We start from the raw sequence: 9,710 nt of genomic DNA on the forward strand, positions 1-9,710 counted from the left end.
TTGTACTGAACATGTGGAGGGCTGTTTCTGGTATGACCATCTTAAACCAGAGAAATTTGTAGCAATAACGCCATCCAGAGGATGTAACTAATTGTCAGGTCACATACGGTGCACTATACTTCCAGGAAAATAGACACCATTTAGAAATAGTGTACATTGCACTATACTTGCAAATGCATCTACATAGAAATGCATGTACATTGCACTATACTTGCAGGAAAATAGACACTGTACGTACATAGAAATGTATATAAAGTTATGTCATCTGGGGCTTATTTAAATGGCTGAAACACCTTTCAGATAAACTTTACATATTGGAGTAACACTTGCTTTTTCATATGGCCTGTTACATTTCTACAACATTCAGAATGTTGCGCCTTACTAAACATACCACAGTTCATACTGTATATAATATAGTCACCTACATTGTCCTCCTAGGCTGAGAATAAGTGGTGTAAAATGCTGACAGACTTCCTCTCAGGATGGGAGTCACATGAGGAGGTCAAACTACAGGGTTTCTAACACTCAGTGAAGGAAACTAACCACACGATCGAAATGGGGACAATTAATTAGAATAGATTTTAATAGATATTCATCTAATCTGAATATATTTTTACATTTCATGATAAGTTTGTATTATTGTCTGTGTGACAACACTGTTAACACTTAACTTTTTTTTCAGTTGTAGATCATTGATTAAATACTTTTTGCTTTATTTTTTGTTTCCGGTATTCTAACTTTCCAGATATGGAGAAAAGGATCAGCATACACCAACAAATACAGTAGAAATTTGTTTGAAAGCCTTCACCCAAGTGCAAATCTATGTAAAACCTACCACCCCAAAAGACAAATTGTTCACACAGAAGCCCAATTCTGATATTTTTTTCACAAATTGGTCTGTTGATCAATCAGATCAGAAAAAGATCTGATGTGAAAATATCAAAAGTGATTGGTCAAAAGACAAATTAGTGGAAAAAATATCAGAATTGGGCTGCCTGCCTAAACACAGCCATTTAGGCCTAGATTCAATCAGATCAAGCATTAAGCGGCAATAGCCAACACCCACATTGCTGTTGTATTGGTGGTGTCAAATCAAATCAAACTATTTGCCACATGCACCGACTTTACTGTGAAATGCTTACTTACAAGCAAGCCCTTAACCAACAGTGCAGTTCAAGAAGAAGAAAATATTTACCAAGTGTCACAAACTTCGTCGTCTGACGATAAGGAGAAATCACTGTCAGACCAATACGCAGCGGGTTGCGTGTTCCACATCATTTTATTAAGTTTGATGCACACGGAAAAACAATAAACTAGAACGACAGGAGACAGTTTCAAAGGCTATCACTATACGTAGCAGTGCGAAATAAAACAACCCACAAAAACCAGGTGACAAACACACTCCTAATATATGACTCCCAATCAGGAACAACGATAACCAGCTGTCCCTGATCGGGAGCCACACAGACCAACATAGAAACAGAAATAGCAGAAAAACACATACAACACAGTACTTCTGCCATGTCCTGACCAAAAATACTAAACAACTACTCCCTCTGCTGGTCAGGATGCGACAGTACCCCCCCTAAAGGTGCATACCCCGAATGCACCTAAAAAAGAAACCACAAAAATCCCCAATACCACAACAAAACCCAAAACCAAATACCCCCTAAACAAAACAAAAAAAAAGGGAGGGAAGGGAGGGTGGCTGCCGTCAACGACGGCACTTGTGCTACACCCCCCTCCCCACCCTACCTATCCTGGAGGTGGCTCTGGTTTGGGCCTACTGCCCTCCAGACTGTAGACAGACTTGCTTGGCTCCGGACTGTAGGCAGACTCATTCCGTTCCGGATCGTAGGCAGACTCATTCCGTTTAATGCTGTAGGCAGACTCATTTAGTTCACAGTTAACCTGTTGGGTCTAGGGGGCAGCATTTGCACGTCTGGATAAAAAAAATGTACCCGATTTAATCTGGTTACTAATCCTACCCAGTAACTAGAATATGCATATACTTATTATATATGGATAGAAAACACTCTAAAGTTTCCAAAACTGTTTGAATGGTGTCTGTGAGTATAACAGAACTCATTTGGCAGGCAAAACCCTGAGACATTTTCTGACAGGAAGTGGATACCTGATGTGTTGTATTGACTTTAAACCTATCCCATTGAAAAACACAGGGGTTTAGGAATATTTTGGCACTTCCTATTGCTTCCACTAGATGTCACCAGCCTTTACAAAGTATTTTGAGTCTTCTGGAGGGAGATCTGACCGAACAAGAGCCATGGAACGATGATGGCCCATTAGACACCTTGCGCGCGAGTTCATGTTGGGTACCCTCGTTCCAATACGTTATAAAAGAGTATGCATTCGTCCACCTTGAATATTATTCATGTTCTGGTTAAAAAAGGCCCTAATGATTTATGCTATACAACGTTTGACATGTTTGAACGAACGGAAATATATTTTTTCCCCTCGTTCATGACGAGAAGTCCGGCTGGCTTACATCATGTGCTAACGAGACGGAGATTTTTGGACATAAATGATGAGCTTTTTTGAACAAAACTACATTCGTTATGGACCTGTGATACCTGGAAGTGACATCTGATGAAGAGAATCAAAGGTAATGGATTATTTACATAGTATTTTCGATTTTAGATCTCCCCAACATGACGTCTAGTCTGTATCGCAACGCGTATTTTTCTGGGCGCAGTGCTCAGATTATTGCAAAGTGTGATTTCCCAGTAAGGTTATTTTTAAATCTGGCAAGTTGATTGCGTTCAAGAGATGTAAATCTATAATTCTTTAAATGACAATATAATATTTTACCAATGTTTTCTAATTTTAATTATTTAATTTGTTACGCTGACTTGACTGCCGGTTATTGGAGGGAAACGATTTCCTCAACATCAATGCCATAGTAAAACGCTGTTTTTGGATATAAATATGAACTTGATAGAACTAAAAATGCATGCATTGTCTAACATAATGTCCTAGGAGTGTCATCTGATGGAGATTGTAAAAGGTTAGTGCATCATTTTAGCTGGTTTTATGGTTTTGGTGACCCTGTCTTTGACTTGACAAAACATTACACACAACTCTTGTAAATGTACTGTCCTAACATACTCTAAATTTATGCTTTCGCCGTAAAACCTTTTTGAAATCGTAAAACGTGGTTAGATTAAGGAGATGTTTATCTTTCAAAGGGTGTAACATAGTTGTATTTTTGAAAAATTTGAATTTTGACATTTATTTGGATTCAAATTTGCCGCTCTTGAAATGCACCTGCTGTTGATGGAGTGCACCACGGGTGGCACGCTAGCGTCCCACCTAGCCCCAAGAGGTTAATCAAACACTTATTCAGTTCCGGATCGCTGACAGACTCCCTCGGTTCCGGGTCGCAGGCAGACTCACCCGGTTCCGGGTCGCAGGCAGACTCCCTCGGTTCCGGGTCGCAGGCAGACTCCCTCGGTTCCAGACTGCACACTGATGCCGGATACTCTGGACTGCACACTTGTGCCGGATACTCTGGACTGCACACTGGTGCTGGATACTCTGGACTGCACACTGTTGCCGGATACTCTGGACTGCACACTGTTGCCGGATACTCTGGACTGCACACTGTTGCCGAACTCTCGAGGCTGGGCTGACGCACTGGAAGCCTGATGCGTGGGGCTGGTAGAGGAGGTACCAGGCTGAAGACGCGCACCCTAGGGCTAGTGCGGGAAGCAGGAACCGGCCGAGAGGAACTACTATTATGCACTATAAGCCCTGCGTGGTGCTGGTACTGGAACTGCCAGTTTTAAACCACGCACCCCATGGCTAGTGCGAGGAGCGGGAACAGGCTGACTAGGACTAGGCTGACCCATGGGAAGCTTGATCCGTGGTGCTGGTACTGGTCATGCCAGACTGGAGATACTCACTTCCGGGTCAGCACGAGAGGCGGGAACCAGAAAGACTGGGCCATGGAGGTGCACAGGTGGCCTTGACCGCACCGCCTGCACAACCCGTCCTGGCTGGATGGAACTAACAGCCCTGCACGAGCGGGGTGCTCGTACAGGGCGAACTGGGCTGTGCCGGGGCTTGATGGTTACCATGCGTAGAGCGGGCGTAGGGTAGCCTGGTCCGAGGAAGCGTACCGGCGACCAGACGCGCTGCGCAGGCATCCTCCTATCAGGCTGGATGCCCACTCTAGCACGGCATCTGCGAGGGGCTGGAATAGCGCGCACCGGCCTGTGCGTGCGTATGGGCGAGATAGTGCGCAACTTAGCAAAACACGGCGCCCTCCACTCCATACGCTCCTCCACTTACTCACGGGTAGCTGGCTTATGGCTCTTCCTTGGCCTAGCCAAACTACCCGTGTGCCCCCCAAATTTTTTTTTATTGGGGGTGCCTCTCCGGCTTCCTCGCCAGTCGTGTACCCCGGTAGCGTTCCCGGTCCTCACCAGCCTTCCTCCACGGGCCCTCTCTGGCCAGAATCTGTTCCCAACTCCATCTCTCATGATAGTCCATATCCTCAACCTGCCGCTCCTTTCTCCGCTGCTTGGTCTTGGTTTGGTGGGTTGCTCTGTCACAAACTTCGTCGTCTGACGATAAGGAGAAATCACTGTCAGACCAATACGCAGCGGGTTGCGTGTTCCACATGATTTTATTAAGTTTGATGCACACGGAAAAACAATAAACTAGAACGACAGGAGACAGTTTCAAAGGCTATCACTATACGTAGCAGTGCGAAATAAAACAACCCACAAAAACCAGGTGACAAACACACTCCTAATATATGACTCCCAATCAGGAACAACGATAACCAGCTGTCCCTGATCGGGAGCCACACAGACCAACATAGAAACAGAAATAGCAGAAAAACACATACAACACAGTACTTCTGCCACGTCCTGACCAAAAATACTAAACAACTACTCCCTCTGCTGGTCAGGACGTGACACCAAGTAGGCTAAAATAAAAAGTAATAAATAAAAAGAAACACAATAAGAATAACAATAACGAGGCTATATACAGGGGGCACCGGTACCGAGTCAGTGTGCAGGGGTACAGGCTAGTTGAGGTAATCTGTACATGTAGGTGGGCTGAAGTGACTATGCATAGCTAACAAACAAACAGCGAGGAGCAGCAGTGTACAGGGGGGAGGGGAGTTAGAAAATGTCTGGTGCCGATTTTTATGAATTGTTCAGCAGTCTAATGGCTTGGGGGTAGAAAAGGTTTAGGAGCCTTTTGGTCCTAGACTTGGTGCTCCGGTACCGCTTGCCATGCTGTAGCAGAGAAAACAGTCTATAGGAATGGAGTCTCTGACAATATTATGGGCTTTCCTCTGACACCGCCTGTTATATAGGTCCTGGAAGGCAGGAAGCTTGGCCCCAGTGATGTACTGGGCCATTCACACTACCCTCTTTAGCACCTTAAGGTCAGATGCCGAGCAGTTGCCATACCAGGCGGTGATGCAACCGGTCAGGATGCTCTCGATGGTGCAGCTGTAGAACCTTTTGAGGATCTAGGGGCCCATGCCAAATCTTTTCAGTCTCCTGAGGGGGGAAATGTTTTGTCGTGCCCTCTTCACAACTGTCTTGGTATGTTTGGACCATGATAGTTCTTTAGAGACGCGGACACCAAGGAACTTAATTCTCGACCGGCTCCACTACAGCACCGTCAATGTTAACCTCTCTAGGGTAGGGGGCAGTATTTGCACGGCCGGATAAAAAACGTACCCGATTTAATCTGGTTATTACTACTGCCCAGAAACTAGAATATGCATATAATTATTGGCTTTTGATAGAAAACACCCTAATGTTTCTTAAACTGTTTGAATGGTGTCTGTGAGTATAATAGAACTCATATGGCAGGCAAAAACCTGAGAAGATTCCTTACAGGAAGTGGCCTGTCTGACCATTTCTTGGGCTTCTACACTCTCTTTATTGAAAACTGATGATCTCTGCTGTAATGTGACACTTCCTACGGCTCCCATAGGCTCTCAGAAGGCGGCAAAATGCTGAAATATGTCTTTGTAGGCCCTGGCTGAAAAACAGTAGCGCATTTGGATAATGGTCGATCAGAGAACAATGAGACTGAGGCGCATGCACGAGGCGACACCATGTTTTTATTTTTTCATCTTTGAACGTAAACAGGGTTTCCCGGTCGGAATATTATCGCTTTTTTACAAGAAAAATCGCATAAAAATTGATTTTAAACAGCGGTTGACATGCTTCGAAGTACGGTAATGGAATATTTAGAATTTTTTTGTCACGAAACGCGTCGGGCGCGTCACCCTTCGTCACCCTTCGGATAGTGTCTTGAACGCACGAACAAAACAGAGGATATTTGAACATAACTATGGATTATTTTGAACCAAACCAACATTTGTTATTGAAGTAGAAGTCCTGGGACTGCATTCTGACGAAGAACAGCAAAGGTAATCACATTTTTCTAATAGTAAATTGGAGTTTGGTGAGGGCCAAACTTGGTGGGTGAAATTAGCTAGCCGTGATGGCTGGGCTATCTACTCAGAATATTGCAAAATGTGCTTTTGCCGAAAAGCTATTTTAAAATCGGACATAGCGATTGCATAAAGGAGTTCTGTATCTATAATTCTTAAAATAATTGTTGTGTTTTTTGTGAACGTATATCATGAGTAATTTAGTAAATTCACCGGAAATTTGCGGTGGGTATGCTAGTTCTGAACGTCACATGCTAATGTAAAAATATGGTTTGCATGGAAAATCCCCCCAGCTCTATATTGTCCTTTTCTTCGTTCTGCCACGTCTCTGTGAAACATAAGATGTTACAGTTTTTAATGTCTCGTTGGTAGGATAATCTTAATAGTAGGTCATCAATTTTATTTTCTAACGATTGCACGTTAACAAGGAGAATGAAAGGTATTGGGAGTTTACTCTGTATGACAGTCATAGACTATTTCGTCAATATGAAAGTGAGGAGGATGGCATTGGTGTTTCTCTACAAGTAGGGCGAGTCAACATGTTTTTTTCTACTTTCACAAACACACGCATACACACACAGAAATTAGAAATCAGAACCATGGACAGCCACATCATATAGCTTATGTTGATTAGACAAAATAATTTTTGGTATCTTTTAGTTTTCACTGTATTAGACTAAGAATAGGTGATTTGATGATGTTGAAATTTTGAAGTTGAAATGGTGCTGGAAGAGTGGAGCCAGCTACTGTTTTCTTTGCGACTTGCGGTAACTCTCCGTGGTTCTAAATCAATAGTTGTTTAATGGGATTGGTTGGACAACAACCAGTGAGATTGCACGGTGCAAAATTCAAAACACAAAAATCTCAAAATTAAAATTCAAATATTATACGGCATTTTAAAGATAATCTTCTTGTTAACCTGTTAGGGCTAGGGGGCAGCATTGACACGGCTGGATAAAAAACATACCCGATTTAATCTGGTTACCACTCCTACTCAGTAACTAGAATATGCATATACTTATTACATATGGATAGAAAACACCCTAAATTTTCTAAAACTGTTTGAATGGTGTCTGTGAGTATAACAGAACTCAAATGGCAGGTCAAAACCTGAGAGATTCCTTTACAGGAAGTGGCCTGTCTGACCATTTCTGGAACTTCTTTGCCATCTCTATCATTTACTAAGGATCTCTGCTCTAACGTGACACTTCCCACGTCTTCCATAGGCTCTCAGAGCCCGGGAAAAAACAGAATGTCGTCATTCCAGCCCCAGGCTGAAACACATTATCGCCTTTCTCAAGTGGCCCATCAAGAGACACTAGCTTATGCGCGTGACCCCGACCGCCCCCGCCTTTGGGATTTTTTCCTCTGTTTGCCGAAAAGGAGATTCCCTGTCGGAATATTATCGCTTTTCTACGAGAAAAATGACGTAAAAATTGATTTTAAACAGCGGTTGACATGCTTCGACGTACGGCAATGGAATACTTTGAATTTTATTGTCAGGAATTGCGCCAAGCGCGTGACACTTCTTTACTATTTCGGATAGTGTCTGGAACGCATCGAACAAAACGCCGCTATTCGGATATAACGATGGATTATTTTGGACCAAACCAACATTTGTTATTGAAGTAGCTGTCCTGGGTGTGCATTCTGACGAAGACAACAAAAGGTAATGACATTTTTATAATAGTAAATATGATTATGGTGAGTGCTAAACTTGCCGGGTGTCTAAATAGCGAGCCCGTGATGCCTGGGCTATGTACTTAGAATATTGCAAAATGTGCTTTCACCAAAAAGCTATTTTAAAATCGGACATATCGAGTGCATAGAGGAGGTCTGTATCTATAATTCTTAAAATAATTGTTATGCTTTTTGTGAACGTTTATCGTGAGTAATTTAGTAAAATGTTAGCGAATTCCCCGGAAGTTTGCGGGGGGTATGCTAGTTCTGAACGTCACATGCTAATGTAAAAAGCTGGTTTTTGATATAAATATGAACTTGATTGAACAAAACATGCATGTATTGTATAACATAATGTCCTAGGGTTGTCATCTGATGAAGATCATCAAAGGTGAGTGCTGCATTTAGCTGTCTTCTGGGTTTTGGTGACATTATATGCTGGCTTGAAAAATGGGTGTCTGATTATTTCTGGCTTGGTACTCTGCTGACATAATCTAATGTTTTGCTTTCGTTGTAAAGTCTTTTTGAAATCGGACAGTGTGGTTAGATTAACGAGAGTCTTATCTTTAAATGGCTGTAAAATAGTCATATGTTTGAGAAATTGAAGTAATAGGATTTTTAAGATTTTGAAAATCGCGCCACAGGCTGCAAGTGGCTGTTACGTAGGTGGGACGAATTCGTCCCGCCGGTCCCATAGAGGTTAATCCAACCACATTGTCCGATTTCAAAAAGGCTTTATGGTGAAAGCAAAACATTAGATTATTTTAGGATAGCACCTTAGCAAAAGAAAAATGCCATTTTCCAAGCATGGATAGCCGTCACAAAACCAGATATACAGCTAAAATGAAGCACTAACCTTTGACAATCTTCATCAGATGACACTCCTAGGACATCATGTTATACATGGTGAATGGGCACATCAATTTACAGAAATACTCATCATAAACGTTGACAAAATGTATAACAATTATTTAAAGAATTATAGATAATCTACTCCTTTATGCAACCGCTTTGTCAGATTTCAAAATAACTTTACGGAGAAAGCACATTGTTCAATATTCTGAGTACAGAACTTAGCCTTCAATGCTAAACTATACAATTAGCCAACAACCACAGCGTCGACAAATCTCTAAAATATGTTCGAAATATTTTCTTACCTTTGCTGATTTTCGGTGGAATGCACTCGGAAGGACTCCCACTTCCACAATAAATGTTCACTTGTTCTGCAAAGTCCATCATTTATGTCCAAATACCTCCGTTTTGTTGGCCCATCCAGAACACTATTACAATGCCATGAGGCGTGGGCGCAAATCCATAGACGAAAAGTTCAAAAGTTCCATTACCGTTTGTAGAAACATGTCAAACGATGTTTACAATCATTCGTTAGGGTATTTTTTAACGTAAAATTGCGATAATTTTCCAACCGGACAATAGGTATTCATCCCAGAAGAAAAAGAATGAACAGCGAGCTCGTGTACATGCTCATCACGAGACACCTGTCCTCAGACTAGCCACTGATTGACTGAGCCACAATTTTGTGCCTGGTAACAGGAGACGGATGAAACCAGTTTCTAAAGATTGT

The sequence above is a fragment of the Salmo salar genome, chromosome ssa11, assembly GCF_905237065.1.
Source record: "Salmo salar chromosome ssa11, Ssal_v3.1, whole genome shotgun sequence".
NCBI classification, from domain to species: domain Eukaryota; kingdom Metazoa; phylum Chordata; class Actinopteri; order Salmoniformes; family Salmonidae; genus Salmo; species Salmo salar.